General features: G+C 42.2%; 1 pseudogene; it reads left to right on the top strand.

Moving 5' to 3' along the window:
• Positions 1 to 8723: 8723 nt before the first annotated feature.
• On the top strand, positions 8724 to 11282 carry LOC144370488 (myotubularin-related protein 10 pseudogene; annotated as a pseudogene).
• Positions 11283 to 21479: the final 10197 nt, after the last annotated feature.

Raw genomic sequence — 21479 nt, 5'->3', positions numbered from 1 at the left:
AAACCTTGACTCCTCCATGGCAGAGTTGGCAGGATGGGTAGCATGGATCTGCAGTGCACAGCAGCTCTAATTCACAACTCAGCAGTGACTGTCAGTTGGCCTCTGAGGACGACTGGGTTCAGTACCTGCAGTTTTCATCATTGTCCTCAGTCTACTTTGTGCATCTGCAACTTGAAGGTGAAGCCCATTCATCCAAAGGGTGATCTCATTTGAAAACAATGATGGCACTGTCACTAAGTTTACAGAAGCAACTGTTGTAGAAATTTAAAATAATTACAGGGAGAAACCAGAAGAATTCCTATGACTACTTAACAATTGAAATATTTTATGTGCTTAAAAAAATAAGTAAAGGAGAAATATTTTCCTATGAGAGTACTAAATTTCAGGAATTGGGATAGAGATGCTAAGCGGTGTATTCCATCAAGTAAGAGAACATCTGGCCTGCCAATGGCATTGTAGGAAAGCCTTGTCCAACTGACACATTTTGTCTGTCAAAATTAATGCTTAATGGTAGATGTCACCCAACTTTGTGACATGGAACTAACTCGTGCATCAGTGCTTGATAGAACAAAAGTCAGAACAAGGTTGTGTGGAAATCCAGTCTGGCTCTTGAATGTTCAGTCACCTTCTTGGCCGTGGTAATGGAGGCTGTAACAAGGGTTGGATCAGAGTGAGAACTCCAAACCCACCCTCCATTCCCTGAGCAGGGATGGTCTTTGTTTACTGAACAAGAAGGAAGCAGCTGAGGTGGAGAGATTCCCTGGCCTTACTAAGAGCAGTCTAGAAGGTGACTAGTGTTGCAGTAATTCACTTGCAGGTCAGCATGAGAAAAGAAAGAAGAAGCAGAGTAAGCAAAGCAGTAGCAGAAAAAAAGTCCTTTATTGTGTACAAGCAATCTTTTTATAGTATTGTGAACAAAGAAGGCAGCCTTCCAACATCAATAAATCAGGTCTTTCAGCTAATTAAACATAGCATACAGAAGTTTGACTTTCTAATCCGAAGTGACCTGTTTCTCATGGCTAATCTACTCTCGGCCCGGAGTATGCTGAGCTCTGCTCTTTGTTAAGAACAGTTAATAAAATTTTTCTCAGCGTCCTCCTAGCCCACTTGGCAGAACATCCCATTTGCAGGCAAGTCCTCCCAAGGACAGCAGACACCTCATTTTCAAGCATGTCCGCTGTTACCTATCTATACCTTGACAGAATATCCCGTTTGCAGGCAGACTCCATCAAGGACAGTAACAGTAACACAGTCACATCTGATTCTCTACAACTAGCACCACCACGAGAGTAAAATGCAGCTGTGTTGTGTCCTCATGTTCCCATTCACAGAAACTACACAGGGCAGCACATATATCTGGCTTATTTAGTTCTTGATGTCAGATGGATAGAGATTCTCTTTCACAGCAGTCAGCCACTGCAGGACTTGGGTGGTCTCCATATGGAACACCTCTCCACCTTGAATCCTTTGTTTCTTTGGGGAAGTTTGAGTTCCCTGATGGGCCAGTCCAGTTGGTGAGTTCATTCCTATGGCAAAGGAGGTGGGGCCTGCAAATGGGAAGGAGTAGAAAAATCAGAGTAAGAAAGACACTTCCAGGGAATAAAACATTGGTTCATAGTATTCTCTATTGGGTGCTTCCATCTTGCCCTCTGTCGGAGCCAGCTGCTCAGATATATCTATTCATAGTTCAAAGCTAGTTGAGGGCAAGTATCAACAAATATTCCACAAGCCTTAGCCTAATTCACCAATGGTTAGCTGAGTCAAGAACCTCATTCCCTTGGTGCTGCAGTGCTCTGCTTTCAACCTGTGATGGGCTGAGTTCTCTGCTGCTTGGTACTGACCCTGAAGACTGATCCTCCCCACAAGGTCAACTGCTATATTTGATGACAAATATGCCACCTGAGGATCACAAGGCCAGACCCAATGTGACTACTCATGTCCCACATGTTAGAAAGGTCTTCCTTTAATTGAGATTAAATTTAATCTTTTTGAGAAATAGAAAGCTGCTCTACTCCAGCTTCTTCAATATAGAGAATGTGAAGCAAAGCAAAGCATAGTGTACAGAGTCATGGAAACGGGCACCTCAGGGTTCTCATGAGGACACACATCATGGAACAGTTTTATGATCAACATCATGGTGCTATCAAACTCTTGACAACTTACGTAACTTCATTGCTGCCCTGTTTCTGGCCTGCTCACATTTCCTCCTGTAAAGCCCAATTGTGTTTTTCTATGTAAACACAACCTGCAGTCATTGTTACATCAGTTCCAATCCACCGTTATTTACTCTTTATAGTAATTTTAGATAATTTTTACTCTACAGGATTTTCAAACTTTAGAAATACTGTTAAGACAATTCCATATGGGAATTCTTTCCTCATTGATCTAACCAATCTTGTTGAACTAATCTTGTTAAGCAAACAGCATTTAAATATTTTAACATATGATTAATAAAGGAGACAGGTCTATATTATAATAGTTGAAATATTCATATATATATGTGAAATATTGAAGTGTGTTTGCAAATGAATCCCAAACTTTTCTTCCTAGTGGGGGAGGGAAGACCACTGAAACTACCTGGACAAACTTTATTTCCTGTCTCTCCATGAGAGTTATTTGGAATGTCTAGGAGAAGTCACAGACTTTTCACATTTTGCCACATGTACTTTATCTTGCCTCTTTCCCTAATTCAACCTTTCTAAACAGTCTGAGAAGAATATTTGTCTCTCACAACCCTGGACACTTAATGCCTTTACTCTGCTGTGAATTGTCCAGGACAGCACATTCTCTCCCATAACCCTGGAAAATTCCTACATTTAGGAAACTAACATTGACACAATACTTCCTCCAGTCTATAGCCCACTTTGTTAGTTGTCCTGCTGTCATCCTCCATGCTTGATTGAAGTCCAGGCTCCCACAGTTCATACACTTATCACATCTCTTTAGTCTCCTTTATAGTTTTAGAAAATTTTCAAGTTTGCCTACTTCTGAAATTTAGAGACAAAGACTGTGGTATTTCTGGTGTGTGTGTGTGTGTGTGTGTGTGTGTGTGTGTGTGTGTGCATATACACACATATGCTGCTTCATTGGTGATTATGTCTTGAGCTATTATGTCAAAAGCCAACATTTGCAAAGCATATTTTACCTCAAAAGTAACACTGGGAAGAAATAGCAACCAGAAATCAAACCCCAAATATGTGGCATCAGGCCTACAATATAGAAAGAGCTGTGGACATGTCTGCCATGCTTACCAAATTGAGTCAGCCTAAGAACTTGGCAGGCAGGAGGTGACTAGAACTTGACAGCCTTCGAAGGAGGGGTCGTATCCATGGGCTCTTCACTGGCAGCCTGGGAGGTTGGTGGTGCAGAGGCCCTCTGTGCCAGGGTGGAGGCCGGTGAGTGGTCCTGCACTGGCAGCATGGTAACCATGGGGGCATTTGGAAGAGAGGCTCTTTGCTGTCCAGCAGGGTTCCCAAATACAGGCTGAGGGGTGGGTGGTGGGACAATGGGATGGGACAGATTGGGGTTGGGTTGGGAGAACTGAAGGGTTGGGGGGCCGGGGAACACTGGTCCCTTTGCTAGCTGCCTGTGCTGCCTATGGCCATGGACATTGCTGTCACTGGACACAGAAGATGGGAAAATGACCGCCATGGAAGGGGGGGATATTGTCCATGGCCGTGTCCTCAGGCAGCACAGCAGGATGCTGGGAAAGGTGAGCCGATGACATGGCTATGAGGGTTGGAGGGACGGAGTGCTGGCCCTGGGTATTGGGGTTGTGGGTGGAAGGGACAGGAGTGTGTCTTGGAAAAGAATGAGGAGGAGGAGGAAGGGGGCAGCAGGAGGAGCAGCCAAAGGAGAGGGAACATTAGGAGGAGGAAAGGAGGAGGAGCAGGAAAAGGAGTTGGAGGAGGAGGAATGGGAGGAGGAGGAATGGGAGGAAGAAGAAGAGGAAATGGAGAAGGGGCAGGAGGAAAAGGAGAAGGAAGAGGAGGAGGAAGAAGAGGAAAAGGAGGAGGGGAAGAGGAGGAGGAAGGGGAGGAGGAGGAAAAGAAGGAAGGGGAGGAGGAGGAAAAAGTGAAGGAAGAGGAGAATGAAGAGGAGGAGGAAAAGAAGAAGGAAGGGGAGGAGGTGGTGGAGGAGGAGGAGGAGGATCAATACACATAGGGGTTGGGGATTCTGTTCTGGAAGAGGTAGGATTGGAGGGGAAAGGGACCTGGGTAGGAGGTGTGGGAAGGTGAAACACATTCGGGGTAATTCCAACATGGGGACTGGGGGTGAAGGGAGAAGGAGGTTTCCTGGGAAGAGGCAGTGGAATATTAGATGAGGGGGAAGGTGGAGGGATGGGTAGGTTCAGGGGCCCAGCAGGCTCGAATTCCATTGGGATGGGGGAGGGGTCAGTGGGTGGGGGGAGGGGGCCTGCATTCCAGGTAGGGCCTGCAGGTGGGGAGGATGAATGGACAGTGGTGGTGCAGTCCTCCAGAGCCTCTCTTCCGCCCTGGGCGACCTGTGTCTCAGGCTTCACGTGCTTACTTCTGGCACTCTGAACCCTCCTCAGGGTGCCTTTTGAACATAAAAGTGGCCGCTTTGCAGGTGGGGGCAGCCCATCCTGATGCCAGGCAATCAGTGATGGCAGGGCCACTGGCATGAGCAGCTTTCTTTTATGCGGCCTCCTGGAAGCAGCAGTTAGTGAGGGCCAACCCTGGGATAGAACACAGGTGGGCTTCAGGCCCTGCTCTCCCTGGATGGATGGGGAGGCAGACAGGCAGATCCACTTCTTGGGCGACACCGGGGGCCTCTCGAGAACACTCTTTCCCTCTGGGGGCCTAGAACTGGCCTCCAGGGCACTGAGGTCTCCCCGAGTGACCTCCTCCGTCTTCTTCTCCTCCTCGTCCTTCTCCTCCTCCTTCAGCTTCTCCTCCTCCTCCTTCTCGTCCTTCTCCTCCTCCTCCAGCTTCTCCTCCTTGTCCTTCTCCTCCTCCTCCTCCTCTTCCTCCTCCTCCTCCTTCTTCTTCTCCAGCTTCTCTTCTTTCTCCTCCTTCAGCTTCTCCTCCTGCTCCTCCTCCTGATGGATCTTGCTTTTTTCTCGATGTTCCTGGGCCCTGAGCTCAGCTTCCTTACACGCACCAACAGGGCAGCGAGCAGCTGTCATGGGCCCCTCAGCTTGGTGAATGGGCTGAGGAACTGGAGGCAGGAGGAGTGGCCAGCGCCCAGGAGGGGGGACCCTTACTGCTGTCCAGGGGCCGAACATCCGGGAGTTGTTCCTCGATAGCACCGGCTTTTTGGGGAACGGCCCCCAGGACGCAGGCAGCAGGATCCCCCGACAGAGGAGCAGGCCTCTGTCCCTGCCAGCAGCAGGAGGCCCCGGAGGTGGAGGTCGGGGATCCTGGAGGAAGCGCCTGCTGGCAGGGCTGGGGGGAGCGGCAGGTGCAGCGGGGTGGGCCCTGTGAGGAGAGGGAGCCTCCCAGGCGAGGCGCAGGGGAGTTTGATGGGCCACCAGGGCCCTGCGGCACAGCCTGCGACCGCACTTGGCCAGAAGACTGCCCATGGAGGGTACGGGGGCTGGTCACCAGGCACAAGTCCACACTAGTCCAACGCTGGTCAGCACAGAGCAGCTTGGCTGAGAAGCCAGCTCCTCCTTGGACCAAAGGCTGAACTGGAGTTTAGCCTTTGTGACGTGTGGATGGAACCTGTGACGCAGAAAGGACTTGGGCCAAGGTGGTTGGTCAAAGGAAGGCTCCAGGGTGAAGAGACCCCCACCCCCACTTGGTCTGAGCTCAGGCTCCTCCTGACTCTGTGCTGCTTCTTCTCCCACGCCCACCGCACAGTTATTCTCACCCTCCAGAGGGTCATTCTCAGGCTGCTTTCCTTTGGGTTACTTAGGCAGTCATTCCACTTGGCTCCAAAAATGTCTCTACGGCTCTACTGGAAATGACTGTAGCCTTCCAGAGTCTAACCACCATCAGTTGCACCCAGATAGCTCTAGTCAATTTTTCCTCCATAGTTCCCACCATACTATCAAGTTAGAAAACCATTACAGTGGTCCCTGGAACTGTCCCACAGAATCCTTGAGCTAGTAATGGTGCCTGACTGTGATGTTACTTCAGGTAAAATAAGTATATTTTCTTTGGGAAGAGTTCCCTTTCATCCTGACCAAAGCATATACACATCTTTCTCTCTACACCACACTCAAGGTGTGCAGTGTTCTTCCTGTTCCCTAGCATTGCATTTTCCAGAGATCTCAGTCCATGTTTGGCTGACTGCATTGCTCTGGGGCTAAGATGATGCAGAACGATTCATGTCTCAGAGGTGTCTGTCCATGGGCAGCCAGCTCCATTGCCCTGGGCCAGAGGTGGAGCAGAACATTAGGGCACAAGGACAGTTGGAAAGGCAGCTGCTCACCTCATGGCAGCCACAAAGCAGAGAGTAAGAAGGAGCAAATGGCAAGATTTATCTCCAGGGGTTTGCTACTAGTGGCCTAGTTTGCTACTTGTGGAGCCAGCTTTACTGCAACTTCTCTGGCCAAACTCGAGTTTACCCTCTGCTACCTGCTATTCATTTTCACAGAAATCTGGACAAATGCTGCTAGCAATATCCATACCACTGGATGAAACTGAAATATTCATGCTGCATTGAAATTTTTTCCACTAGAATATTTAAGACATCGCCTCTAAATTCAGCCACACAGTGCCAGGACATGTGTAAAATACAAAATGACAATGAATTTGCTAGAATGTAACATGAATGCCCTCTAGTCCCACTTCCAATAGAGTACTCCTTCTCCTCAGCAACCTCATGAGCACAGTCTTTAGTATTGATAGTCCTTTTGCATTCTGGCCTTCTGAGCCTCCACCAAACTCACACCCAAAGCTCTGCTTACCATGGTGAAAGCTTTTCCAGATGGCATCTCTCAACTTTTGAAAATTCTACCCCAAATTCCAAAAGGACCTAGACATTATTAAACCACATGGTCAGATTAGTCACAGTAAGGAACTCATCTCCTGGTAACCATTTCTAGTCTAGTTAGCTTTTTTGCCACTATGATCAGAAGACAATACAATTCCTCGTACGCTCATTGGGACATTCTGACACCACTGTTCCATGTACTACCCATCTTGTGCTCCAGAATAGGCCCCAGTAAAGCCTCTTGCATATGAATTTTTAAATTTTTTTTAAGTTATACATAACAGTAGAATGCATTTTGAAACCTTATAGGTACATGGAGTATAACTTCCCACATTTTGGTTGTGCATGATATGGATTTACACTGGTCATGTATTCATATATGAACATAGGAAAGTTATGTCTGGTTCATCCTATTTTACCTTTTCTCATCCTTCTCCACTTTTCTCATCCCTTCTTTCTTCCCTTCATTCCTCTTTGTCTAATCCAATAAACTTCTATTCCTCTTCCCCTTATTGTTAGCATCTGCATATCCAAGAACATCGACCTTTGGTTTTTTGGGATTGGTTTATTTCATTTAGCATGATAGTCTCCAGTTCCATCCATTTACCAGCAAATGTCATGATTTTATTTTTATGCTTTTAATATTCCATTGTGTAAATATACCCCATTTTCTTTATCCATCATCTGTTGAAGGGCACCTATGTTGCTTCCATAGCTTAGCTATTGTGAATTGAGTTCTGAAAATATTGATATGGCTGCATCACTATGGTATGATGATTTTAAGTATTTTGGGTATATGTCAAGGAGTGGGATAACTAGGTCTACTGATGATTCCATTCCAAGTTCTCTGAGGAATCTCTGTACTGCTTTCCAGAGTGATTCTACCAATTTGCATCCTCACGAGCAATGTGTAAGTGTACCTTTTCTCCCAACATCCTTGCCAATATATATATTTATTGAATGATCATATTTCTTCTGGGAAGTATCTGATTAAGTTTTTGGGGGTTTTTTGGGGGAGCTGTTATTTTAGTTCTTTCTATATTCTGGAGATTAATGTTCTATATTGCCGATGGTTTACTTATTTGTTCCTCATTTCTGTCTTGGATAGAGTGCTGAGCTGGTTTCACCAAGAGATGGTGATGCCAAGAGATGCTGGGCTACAGGACATCTCAGGGTCAACTCCAGAACTCCTGTGTGATCCTGCCCCCAATGGAATGCACTTCAGAAGTTCACACTGCTCCACTGGAGATTTTCAGCTGCTGCAGAGGAGAAGACCAGACTCTCCACTGCAGGCTGATCCTCAAGTCTGCAAAGAGATTGTGCAAGTAGGGATCCCAGATTTCCATTTCAGCTTTAGAGTTGGCCTATTGGAAGAATCCATATGACAAAGTGACAGAAACATTCACAGGACAGACAGGTACCTCTAGGAAGTTAGCAGCCCCACCCAAATGTTCTAGATCCTGAAATCACAAGATTCTTCTACTGACATATAGAGGAGGAGAACTTCTCATACCCCCACCACACCCAAAACTTGGATTTCATGTCACTGATCAAGACTTAGAGCTGCATAAGGAAGCAGCCCTATAGCATACCAAGGGTCCTCAGCGCTACCCAAGCCCTCTAGAATTGAAGTGATGGGCAACCTTCCTGCTCCCTACTGCTGCCATAGGGATGGCTGGGGGATGGGCCCCAGTGCCCTCATGGGCCAGGCTCTGCCAGGCTCCACCCCAGTCTGGTGGGTGCTCTGCTGTGTCTCTGCCAACCTGTCTGGGAGGCCAGCTGGCCGCCAGGTGGACAGCAGACTGGGCCTGCGCAGCCACTCCAGAAGCTCTGAGGTCCAGGCCAGAGGAGTTCAGAGGCTTCCATGCTGCAGCTGGCCTGCAACAGAGCCTAGGCAAGAAGGTAGGGACACCATGTTCTCCCTCAAGTCACCCAGACCCACCTCCAGGGCCCACCTCCTGCCGCCGCCACAGACTGAATACAAGATCAATTCGGAACCAAAGATTAAATAACTGGAGCCAGAACTTTTGCCAGGAAAAATTGTTTATTTAAATAAAGTCAGCTTTTATAAGAAAATGCATTGCAACATACACAAGTCAGTATGATTTGTGGGGACAGCTGATATGCAGTAACTTCAAAATCTCCTTTATTATGGATGACCCAATAGCATTATAGAAAACTTCTTCTTGGAGAACATGATGACCCTTTAACATGTATTGAACAAAATATCACAATAAATGACCATAAGAGGTAGCAGAAAGTCCCAGGTTCCAACAAGAAATCAAAACAGGGTTTATTGTAAAGATTTTAGAATTGTTAGATTTTTGCTTTGATGAATTAGGTCCTCAAAGTGCCCCAAAGGTATGCCTTGCAATAGCTCATGATTCTTCCCAGCCAACAGACCTCCAGCTACTCTTTGCATTTGAATAAGTTGGGCGAAAAATACCACAATTCAGCTAAAAATTAATGGAATACCCTCAATAGGTGGAGGAGGAGGAAGTAGTGGAGCTAGTGGTGGCAGCAGCCAGAGAACCCCACTACTTGAAACTTACTCACATTGGGACAGAGAAATCAAGAGGACTGGTGCTCTCAGGTGGAGAGTCTGTTCTGTGAATGAGGGTTACAGGAGATCGACTTGCCTTCCAGAGTACTTTGTAGTGCCAAGTTCTTTAGCAGAGCAACATCTGAAAATCTTTTCGCATTCTTTTGTTGGAAGAAGCATGTCACTCTGCTATTAAAGCCACTCAATGGTAGTGCTCTTGTGTGAATAGCCCTCATTAAAGATGTGTTGCAGCAGAGAAAACTGACCAGAGGATTTGTTATGCAATAACTAAAACTCATCCACAGAGAAGTTATGTTTACAACTCAGGTTTGGATAAGATCTTGCCTAATGTTCAAGAAATACAGGCGACATTAGTAAAACTTAAGCAACTATGCATTCATAAAACTTTTGAAGAAATGTAGAGAAATGGCTATCTTCACTAGAAAATACTCTGTGGTTAGAATATGTCAGGGCTTTTCTTAAATATTTAGCAGAACTTGTGTACATGCTAGAAAGCAAACATCTCTCTATAATATTACAAGAGGAGGAGGGAAGAGACTTAAGTTGTCTTATAGCTTCTCATGTTCAAGTGATGCTGAATCCATATTTTAGGATAATTACTGGATTTCAGAGTCTGCTACAGAAGGAGTGGCCCATGGCAGGATTTCACTTCCTAAACAGATGCAACCATTTGAGGAGATCAGAAAAAGAGTCTTCCTTATTTTTGCTGTTCTTGAATGCCATGTGGCAACTGTTAGAACAGTACCCAGCAGCCTTTGAGTTTTCTGAGACTTACTTAGCAGTGCTTTGTGACAGAATCCAGTTCTCACTGTTCAGCACCTTCCTGTTCCACTTTCCTCATCAACAGGTGAAGCAAAGCACAGAATTTGTTATAAGCAAAAATATCCAATTGGGTGATGAAAAGGGCTTAAAATTCCCTTCAGTTTGGTCTCCTCAGTTCACAGCAAAGGACCGCACACTTTCCCACAACCCCTTCTACAATGGAAAGAGCACGCCTTGCATACAGAATGGCTCTATCAAGTCTTTTAAATAAATGAAGAAAAGCTACAGCTCCACACTAAGAGGAATGCCATCTTCCATAAAGAATGGAATCATCAGTGACCAAGAATTAATGCCCAGGAGAATTAACTCATTAACTAAAGCCACTTAAGCACACCCACAGCAAGAACAATGATATGGAGCAATATTTTAGAGAGTGGTTTTCCAAACCAGCTGACCTGCACAGGGTTATTCTGCCACGTCTCTGGAACCCACAAAAACCTGTGGAAACTGTGCTACTTCTGCTGGATCTCTGAGGCTCAGAACAATCTTGGGGGGTCCATCACTGCCTTTCACAAGCTCTCCCTTGTGGCTCACGAAGTGGATGCGCTCAGTAGACCACAGCAGTGCAGCCCCTGAGAAGCCTTCTATGCAGAGCTGGACGTACTTCAGAGCTAGTGGCCCTCATGACACCTAAGGGACATCAGAGTTTCTCTCCTCTTCCTTCCCATGTTTTCCTGCAGGAAATCTGTGCAGATGAGGTATTTTAGGAATCAAACTGTAAAGTCGGGCCAAAATGGGGTTCTCTACCAAGACACTTGCAAATGAAGACTAAAATGTAGTATTTTCGAACATTTTGAGGCAAGCTCTAAAATTTTCCCTCTGAATCAAAATTGTTAACCTAGGCATTTAAAAACTCTGATAACTTTATATGTAAGAATAATAGATGAAATTGCTCTAATATTTAAAAATATGTTGAACCATTCTCCCTTCACAGTTATTGTAAGAGAAATATAATTTTATTTTTTATGTTCTCTTTCTATCATTATAGTTCTGGCTCATTTTAGGTGATGTGCAGACAAAGCTTCTCCATTCTTATAACTATGATAAAACTAATCAGGTTTTCTTTACTAAATTTATTTTGTCTGCATCCATTTTTCCTATCTACTAAAGCTGACCTGAACCTGATCAGATTAGCAACTTAAAGAAGCAGAGGTCAGGAAAGTTAAGAAATTAGTATTTGGTATATTTCCAGGAACATCCAGTAAAACCCACAACAAACTTCAGTAGGTATTCCTGTAATTTTTTTTTTTTTGGTCACATTCTGTTTCTCTAATTGAGCTTACATGAGCTCAATTCATTCATTGTTTTGAGGCTAAATTTTTTGATCACCTTGTTTGGTCCTTAGACAACTGTGTTTCAAAATCATGAGTTTGCTTTTAACTCCACAAGACTAACTTTAAAATGATGTGCACTGTAACCTTAGAGTATCACTGTAGATAATAAAACTGAGGGGTGCTTTTGACTTAAGATATGAATAACAGAGAAAAATCTCATTCACTTTTTAAAATTAGGGGGTTAAAATACCACTGCAACTGAACATAGGTTTTTCATACTAAGCTCCATAACAGTAGCCAGGAGTTCTCAAAGCCATATTTCTGTCCTTTGGAAAATCACTGAGGACACAGCAGCTGTTGGGTGCTGATCCTGAGAGGTTCCACAGGCCCCCAGCCCTATCTCTGGCAGGCTGGTGCCTAGACGGGAGAGCACTGTCTGCATAGACCACAGGGCCTGTTGGAGGCATCCTGGCTTCCCTGTCAGCATTCCGGGCCTGGTGAAGTGTGGCTGGCAGACACTCCATGGAAATTACTAGTGAGGTCGAGAGTCAGGACACCTGCACAGGAATTCTTCTCCTAAAGTTCTTAATGCTTAGGAGAAAGAAAAGTGTAATTCTCTCAAACTACTGCTGTTCTAACAAATAAAAAAGCACTCCCTCACAGCCCTTCCTAACTTCTGACAGCAATATTAAGAGAAGACCAATAAGTTTGAAAAAGTGTTTTCCTGATCTTAAACTCCCTCATTTTCAAATTATGACAAGAATCTAGCCAGCTTTGCAAGATCCAAGCTTTAAGCTCCTTATAGTGGTGGCACTGGTAGTGACCTTTGGCGCCATTCCCCCCACACATGGTCACCACACCCCCACTATTTAAAGGATACACATATTAAAATCTCACTATGTTAGAATCCTTAAACTACCATCATAAGATTTTGAAAATTTTTATAGTAAAGTATCTAGTTAGCTTATTTCCTTTCCTAAAACAATTTTTTTTCTTTTTCAGGATATTTTTACCTCTATGTAAACTAAATAGCTATTTCTAATTTAATTGTTTGCCTATTAAATATTGTTTGATAATGTTTCTGAATTTAATAGGACAGAAGTTTTAAAAAATGACTCAGGAATATCATCATTTTGCAGATTAACCCTACGTTTTTAAAGCTAATTTGTTGCCTAGAAAACAAGGGCTATTTTCAAAATATACAAATCGTATTATTGTCATTAAACTCTTTGTAGCCTTTGAATAGAAACCAGTCCTAACCCCCTTAAAACACCACAGCATTTTCTGCCACTGAAATTTTAATAATTTCCCCTTTGCCACTAAGCTGATTTTTTACCATTACAAATTGTTCTAAATTTATTTTTTTGGATTGATCATCTATTTCTGTACAATTTTCTTTCCTCATACATTTATTTCATTTCCCTTAGGTTTTGTTTTTTGTAAATTTATAAGTTTAAAAAGATTAGCTACTACTAATAATGTCTCAAAATAGAAAAATGCATATTTTGTACGATGATCAAATGTAGTAAAATATGAGTTTTTGTTTTATTTTTACTGAGTAGTTGTTATCATCATGATTATTGTGCCACAGTTCATTGTGCATATTATGAAAACCACCTATTAACAGCCTTAAGTCTGGGTCATTATAAAGCTGCTTGGCATCTCTGTCAACTAAAATGACACTGTGGTGACAGAAGTAGCAAGCACGGCTGCAAGCAGTGTACCAAAGGGAGCCAACACCCCTAGTCTCCATGGCCCTGTGGAGCCTGTGCTGTCGGAATTCAGGCAAAGGACAGATGGGATGGACTTCCTGGTGCTGGACTTCAAGACCTACTGGGTCTTACTGTTTTATGATGGGAACCAATTTTAAAATGAAAATTGTCTAACATTATTTAAGGAAAGGATACTAATTTGTACTAACACGGTGAAAACGGCTCAGCACTTCCTTTAACAATGTCTGCTTGCTGTAGCAGTAACCTCAAGTAGTTAAAACTCGACTTAGAAAACAAAAACCTTTGTGCCTAAGACTGATGAATTGAAGACGCCCCTCCCATCACTGACTGGATCCTGTGTTGATGTCATTCCCCTGAGCCCTCACTCTACCTCTTTCCATAGAAGAGGAAGAAAGCAAAAATGAAAGTTCTGTTTCATCTCCTGGAAGACTGGAACCCAAAGGCTCCAACTAAACATGTCTTCAGTTTCCTCACATGTTCATGTGAAGAAAAAATGACAAATTAGCCATTGAGTACAGCTGGAAACCACAAAATTTAGGGAATAAAATATTATTCTTGTTCCTTGATATCCTTTTCTCTTTCCTGACACAATCAGAGGAATGCACAGAAGCAGCCAAACCTGGTCTGCACATTTATTCCTCTTTTCAGAGTATCCCAGACAAATGCGCCTCAATAGGAACTGACATTTCAAGAGAATGAGTTAATTCATGTATGAATCATTTATTTTTTCCTGCAATATGTAACTCATTATATTCTTTCAATGCAAAATATCCAGAGTGTCAGATGTCACACTCTGGGCTGGGCATCTTGGGCAAATTGGGAAGATGAAAGTTTCCCTACTCGTGTTTCTGACCTGAACATCTGTGTCCGGAAAAGCAGGTGTGGAAAAATGTCCATCTGGAGCCGTTCTGCTGAAATACACTAAGTGGGAAAGGCTCCAAGGTTCTGTCTCTGTTCAGGCTGCAGAGCTGAGCAGAAAGGGGATTCGAGTGCCTTTCTCAGGTAATTGGGTCTGCCAACCAGCAAGTGGCACTAGACATCCCAGTACCTGCTGGGTTGCGGGTCTTTCTGATAGACTCATCCATGCTTCTTCTTGGGGACTCTCCCTCATTAGCAATATAGATACTGTCCAAGTTGCGAAACTCAGGCTCTTAGCACACCCTAGCATCACTTCTACACACCATCCATGGATCCCATGTATCTCAAGTTCAGGAAGTAGGGTTTTCTGTCAAAAAGCAAACTTAGATGACCACCAGGTCTCCTGTAACCATATGTACTATTCTTGCCTCCCTCCCCCATGCACACAAACACATGCTTCTCAACTTGGTCTTTAGGTATAACTGACAAGCCAGCATTACATATGTTTAAGGTGTACTACTTGATGTTTTATATTTGGATACATTGTGAAATGATTACCAGCAATGTATCATCATGCTCATCATCTCATGCATTTATGATTTTTTTCTAGAGGGTTGGCATTAAGAAACTTAAGATCTTCCCTCTGTGCACATTTTAAGAATATGATGCAGACATGTTGCCCAGAGTCACCATGCTGCACACTAGATATGTAGAACTTATTCAACTCACAGAACTAAAACCCCACACCCACTGAAAAATTACACCTCGATTTCCCCCACAGCAACAAACACAGCTATAGCCTGCCTGTGGCCACCACCACCAAGGACACTTGAATGCCTTCCCCTAGGAACCACTACGTGATGACGTCATGATCTTCAAGGCGTAAACATGTTCCTCAGTTCCAGGGTGATCTTGGCCATGCATTTATGAGTATATGAATGGCAGTGGGCATTTCTGCAAGGAAAATCATAACGTATGCGTAGATAAGTGAACTGTAAAATGCATTTTGACTCCACCAGGATGTCCCCTGAAGAGAATGTCACTGGGATGCAGAAATACTAATTGAAACCCAGAGAGCATTTCACAACTGTTCTGGCCTGAGTAGGGTGATCATCAGTGTACTTCTTCAGTGTTACTAGATTGAAGAACCACTGCTCCTCGTGAGCAGGTTCATTTCATGTCGCACACAAAACACTGAGGATATCAAGTGGAGGGCATCTGATTGAGCCTAGTAAGTGCACTCGCGGCTCTCTGCAAGTCCTCCAGCAGGTTTGCGCTGAGCCCCTAGGCACTGCAGCAGGGCTCAGGCTTGGCTCTGCAAGCTGTGCAGCACCTTAGTCTGGAAGGGTCCAGTCGGCCTGGCAGGCATCTATGGCACACCCATGAGGGCAAGTAAGGCCTCAGGTGGTGATGGTGGCTGTAGTGAAGCTCTCTGCCGCTCATGAGCACCAGGCTGCTGTAGCCACCGTTGTTCACACTGCTTGTGTCCAGATGCCAGCCGCGGTTTATCCCCCAGGCACCTGCGCTGCGTGATTAGACATGGGAGGGTCCAGTAAGTAGGGGAAGCCAGGTGCCAGAGTCCGCGAAGTCAGGCTCTGGCGTCCCACTGCTGGTAACACCGCCTCAGCTGAGCAGTGAGCATCAACACATCGCCTGGGTTCAATCCCCAGCACCAGGCAAATAAATAAATAAATAAATAAATAAATAAATAAATAAATAAATAAATAAATAAATAAATTAAAAATAAATAGGCTCTGTTTTAAAATGGCATGATTATACATAGGAAAAAAACCCTTAAATCTATATATACAAAAAAGGAAAACTACTAGAACTAATAAGTGAGTTTAGGAAAGTCAAGAATTCAAGGTTGGGCTGGGGATGTGGCTCAAGCGGTAGCGCGCTCGCCTGGCATGCCAGGGCGCTGGGTTCGATCCTCAGCACCACATAAAAATGAAATAAAGATACTGTGTGTCCACCTACAACTAAAAACTAAATATTAAAAAATAATAATAATAAAAGATAAAATTAAAGAAAATATTTAAAAGACTCTCTAAAAAAAATTCAAGGTCAATATACAAAAATTGTATTTTTGTTTCCTACTAGATAAGCAACTAGATGTTGACATTGAAAAAATTAGAATATACAGTAGAATTTTAAAATTGAATAAATTTTAACCAGGCACAATAGCTTATGTCTGTAATCCCATAAACTTGGGAGGCTGAGGAGGAGGATCACAAGTTCAAGGCAAGAGGATCAAAAGTTCAATGCCAGCCTCAGCAATTTAGCAAGACCCAGTCTCAAAATAAATAAAAAGGACTGGGGATGTAGTTCAGTATTAAAGCACCCTTGAATTCAATCCTCAATACTAAATAAATAAATAAATAATTGAATCAATTTAGAAAAACAGGTGTATACTGAACACTGAAAACTATAAGACAGTTTGTAGAATTTAGAGACTGAAAAAGTTGAAGTAAACTACTGTGTTCATAGATTGGAAGAATCATTACTATTTCTTCTTTTTTCTCTCTCTCTCTCTCTTTTCTGTTGGTTATTGTTGTATTTATTTTGTTTTGTTTTTGTGTACTAGGGATTGAACCTAGGGGGCACTTAACCACTGGGCCACATCCCCAGCCTATTTTTATTGTTTATTTTGAGACAGGGTCTCACTAAGTTGTTTAGGGCTTTGCTAAGCTACTGAGGCTAGATTTGAACTTGTGATCCTCCTATCTCAATCTCTTGAGTATCTGGGATTACAAGCATGCACCACCAAGCTTAGCTAGAACTTTACAATTCAATTATAAGAGAGCAAATGACCTTTTATTTTCCTTCATGGGCAAAAGATTTGGACTCTTTATGAAAGAAGGTATATAAATTGCCAATAAACACATGAAAAGGTAGAATTTGTCTTTAGGCAAAGGCAAATTTAAACTTCACTGAGATATCACTATACACCTACTAGAAAAGCTATAATTTAACAAATATTAGCAAAGATGTAGATAGAATGAAAGTCTTCATTTTTTGTTTCTTTGGGGTTTTTAAAAAATTCTTTTAGTTGTTGACAGATCTTTATTTTTTTAAATTTATTTATACATGGTACTGAGAATTGAACCCAGTGTCTCACAAATGCCAGGCAAGTGTGCTACAGCCAAGCCCCAGCCCCAGCCCCTTGTTTCTTTTGTTTTGAGATAGAGTCTCACTATGTAGCCAAGGCTAGCCTCAATCTCAAAATCCTGTCTCAGCCTCCAGAGTAGTAGTACTGCAGTACTTGCTATACTGCACCTGGCTCAAATGGACTTTTATTTTATTTATTTTTATTTTGGTACTAGGGATTGAACCCTGGGGTGCTCTACCATTGAGCTATACCCCAGCCCTTTTTGTTTTTTTTTTTTTTTTGAGATGTAGTCTCACTAAATTGCTGAGGCTCAGTCAGATTTGTGATTCTCCTGCCTCAGCCTCCTGAGCCTGAGATTACAGGTACACACTACCTCACTGGGCTCAAATGAAAACATTGCTGGTGGGAATGTAAAATGATTCAACTGCTTTGCAAAATAGTTTGAAAATGGTTTTGTTTTTTTAATAAGTTAAACATTGACATATAACTATCTGACCAGTTCTATATATTGACCAAGACAAGTGAAAAATATGTCCATACCCAGATGTGCAATTTTAACATTAACAGCAGGGTTGTTTTTTTTTTTTTTTTCATAACAATCCCAAACTGGAAACCTAATGTCCATCATTAGGTGAATGAATGAACAGACTGTGGTCCATATGCAAGGCCCTAAGTTCAATCCTCAGCACCACATAAAAATAAATAAAATATTTATTTTTTTATATAAGCAGTATAAAGAGTAAAAATCATGGCATTTGTAGGTAAATGGATGGAGTTAGAGAAGATAATGCTAAGTGAAGTTAGCCCTTCCCAAAAAAACAAATGCCAAATGTTTTCTTTGATATAAGGAGGCTGATTCATAGTGGGGTAGGGAGGGGGAGCATGGGAAGAATAGATGAACGCTAGATGGGGCAGAGGGGTGGGAGGAGAAGAGAGGGGGCATGGGGTTATGGATGATGGTGGAATGTGATGATCATTATTATCCAAAATATAGGTATGAAACCATGAATTGGTGTGAATATACTATGTATACAACCAGAGATATGAAAAATTGTGCTCTATATATGTAATAAGAATTATAATACATTCTACTGTCATATATAAATTAAAAAATTCTCCATAATAAATAAATAAATAAATAAAGGTATTGTGTGCAAAATAAAAAAATAAAACTTTAAAAAAAACTTTGTTTCAAAAGACATAGCCAAGAAAGTGAAGACAACCCATAGATTTGAAAAAAATATTTGTGAAACATATAGCTCATAGTCTAGTATGCAGAATATATAAAGAACTCCTATAATTCAACAGCAAACAATTTTATTTGAAATTGGGTGAAGAAAAAAAACTGGTATAGATCTGATCTGAATAGACAGTTCTCCCAGGAAGATACACAAATAGCCAATAAGCACATGAAAAGATGCTCAGCATCTTTTAAGTCATTTTAAGTCACCAGGAAAATGGATATTGAAACCACTGTGTGGGGCTGGGGTTGTGGCTCAGTGGTACAGCACTTGCCTAGCATGCTGGGTTCGAGCCTTAGCATTATATAAAAATAAGTAAAATAAAGTCCATTAACAAAACAAAACAAATTTAAAAAAAAAAAACACTGTGTGTAGACTGGAAGACTTTATAGCATTAAAATGTCAGTATTACCAAAAGCAATGTACAGATTCAATGTGGTATCTATCAAAATCCCAATGACGGGCTGGAGTTGTGACTCAGTGGCAGAGCACTTGCCTAGCATGTGTGAGGCATTGGATTTGATCCTTAGCACCACATAAAATAAATAAATAAAATAAAGCTATGCTATCTATCTACAACTATAAAAAAAAATCTTTTTAATCCAAATGACTTTTTAGGAGGGCAGAAATTGAAAAATCCACCTAAAATGCAGATGGAATCACAAAGAAATCTTAATAGACAACATAATCTTGGGGGAAAGAATTGGGTGGGGAGAATAAAAAGAACTCATGAAAACATTGTGCCTTTTTTATTTTTTTGGAAGTACCTCAAAAAAATTCATTTACCATGCTATCATCTACACATTTCAGCTAGTCTCACTGAAGACCAATTTGTTATTTGTTCCCAAGTGTCATTTTCTTTCTTTTTTATTTTATTTTTTAATTTGTTCTAATTAGTTCTACATGACAGAAGAATGCATTTTGACATATTGAACACAAATGGAACACAACTCCTCCTTCCTCTGGTTGAGTATGGGGTAGAGTCCTTCAAGGGGTATGAGGATGGGAAGGACAGTGGAATGAGACAGATATTATTACTCTATACACATGTGCTATGTTTAAATTGGTGCTTTTCCTAATAATAAACCCAAAGGAATAGAAGTAAAAATAACTATCATTCCTTACTCATGTGAAATGCTTTAAATTGATTAGATGGAATTAGAAGTAAATAAACTTAATTTTCTTTCCAAAGGAGGTAATTCCAGGTAACAAAATCTTGACCAGTGCCTATGGTATCAATAAGAATTTTATTTTTATTTACTATTTTTTTTCTCAGTTCTGTGGATTGAACTGACGGGAGCTCTACTATTGAGCTACACCCCCAGTCCTTTCTATTTTCATTTTGAGACAGGGTCTCATTAAGTTGCTGGCACTTACCTTCAACTTTCTGTCCCCGTTTCATTCAGAACTTTAAACTTGCATGAAGTTTTTTGTTTTTTGGTACTGGGGATTAAACCGGGGGGCACTTTACTCTTGAGTTACATTCCCAGTTCTTTTTTATTTTAGTTTTTTAGTTGTAGATGAACACAATACTTTCATTTATTTGTTTTTTAATGTGGTGCTGAGGGTTGAACACTGTGCCTCACACATCACACATACTAGGCAGGAGCTCTACCACTGAGCTACAACCCCAGCCTCCCTTTTTATTTTTTGAGACAGGGTCTTGATAAATTGCTGAGAATGGCCTTCAATCTTGTGATCCTCATCTCAGCCTCCCCAAGTTGCTGGGCTTAAAGGCAAATGCCACCATGCCCAACTGGACGCAGTACTCTTTTTTTTTTTTTTTTAGTTGTTGATGGACCTTTATCTTATTCATGTATTAATATGTGATTCTGAGAATGAAACCCAGTGCCTCACACATGTGAGCCAAGAACTCTACCACCGAGTCACAACCCCAACCCCTAGATGGAGTACTCTTGCTAACTGCTTTATTAGAGTTTTGATTGTAAACTACAGCTCCAAAAAAATCTAAATTATTTTTCTTCATTCTGTTTGTCCTCGCAAAATATTACCAAAGTTGGACTTGGGATGGAACTCAGTGGTAGAACATGTGCTTAACATGTGGGAGGCCCTGGGTTTCATGTCCAGCATCACCAAAAGGGGAGTGGGGGAATTACTACAAAAACACAGAAATGCATGATTCCACATTTTAATTTACTTATGTGGTTAAATCATATGACAATAGTGATTCCCCCAAACAAGCAAAATTAACTTTAAAAATACAGGGAAAGGGCTGTATCCCCTGGGGTGGGGCCTGCTTGGACTCCACTGCAGGACCTTTCCATTTGGGTTCAGGTGGAGGCCTCGGGCTTGAGGTCCTGGGTTGCAGCCCCCATACCAAAAACAAAACAAAACAAAAAATTCAGTTTATTGCCCTTTCCAAAAAAAAATAATATATATATATACATATATATGTGTGTGTGTATCACAATAAAAGACCTTTTCTATGGAGAGTTATATGAAGTAAGGCTTTCACCCCCACCTATGTGTGCCTCATTTGGGGAACTACCAGGTTTTTGCTTGTGCTGAATGATGCCATGATTGTTTATAGCCTCCTATGAGAAAATGTAATTACAGAACAAATCATATAGTGGTGATGATTTTTTTTTAAGGTACTAGGAACTGATCTCAGTGGCACTCAACCACTGAACCACAGTCCCAGCCCTATTTTGTATTTTATTTAGAGACAGGGTCTCCCTGAGTTGCTTAGCACCTCACTTTTGCTGAGGCTGGCTTTGAACTCACAATCCTCCTGCCTCAGCCTCCCAAACCGCTGGGATTACCGGTGTGCACCACCATGTCCAGCAATCTTTTTTTAATCACTTGGAATGAGGTAAGCAGGGAGAGCACTGGATATTTGTTTGTGCTTTGAGAATGGCTCCCCTCATCTATTTCTTCTGATACTTCCACTGAACTTCCATTGAGCAAGCCACGTAACACTGAATTCCCCATCAAGGTTTTAGTTAGATGACG

Source organism: Ictidomys tridecemlineatus, chromosome 14 (genome assembly GCF_052094955.1).
Source record: "Ictidomys tridecemlineatus isolate mIctTri1 chromosome 14, mIctTri1.hap1, whole genome shotgun sequence".
Classification (NCBI taxonomy): Eukaryota; Metazoa; Chordata; class Mammalia; order Rodentia; family Sciuridae; genus Ictidomys; species Ictidomys tridecemlineatus.
The sequence above is the reverse complement of the archived record's forward strand: the minus strand, read 5'-3'. Positions and strand labels throughout refer to the sequence as shown.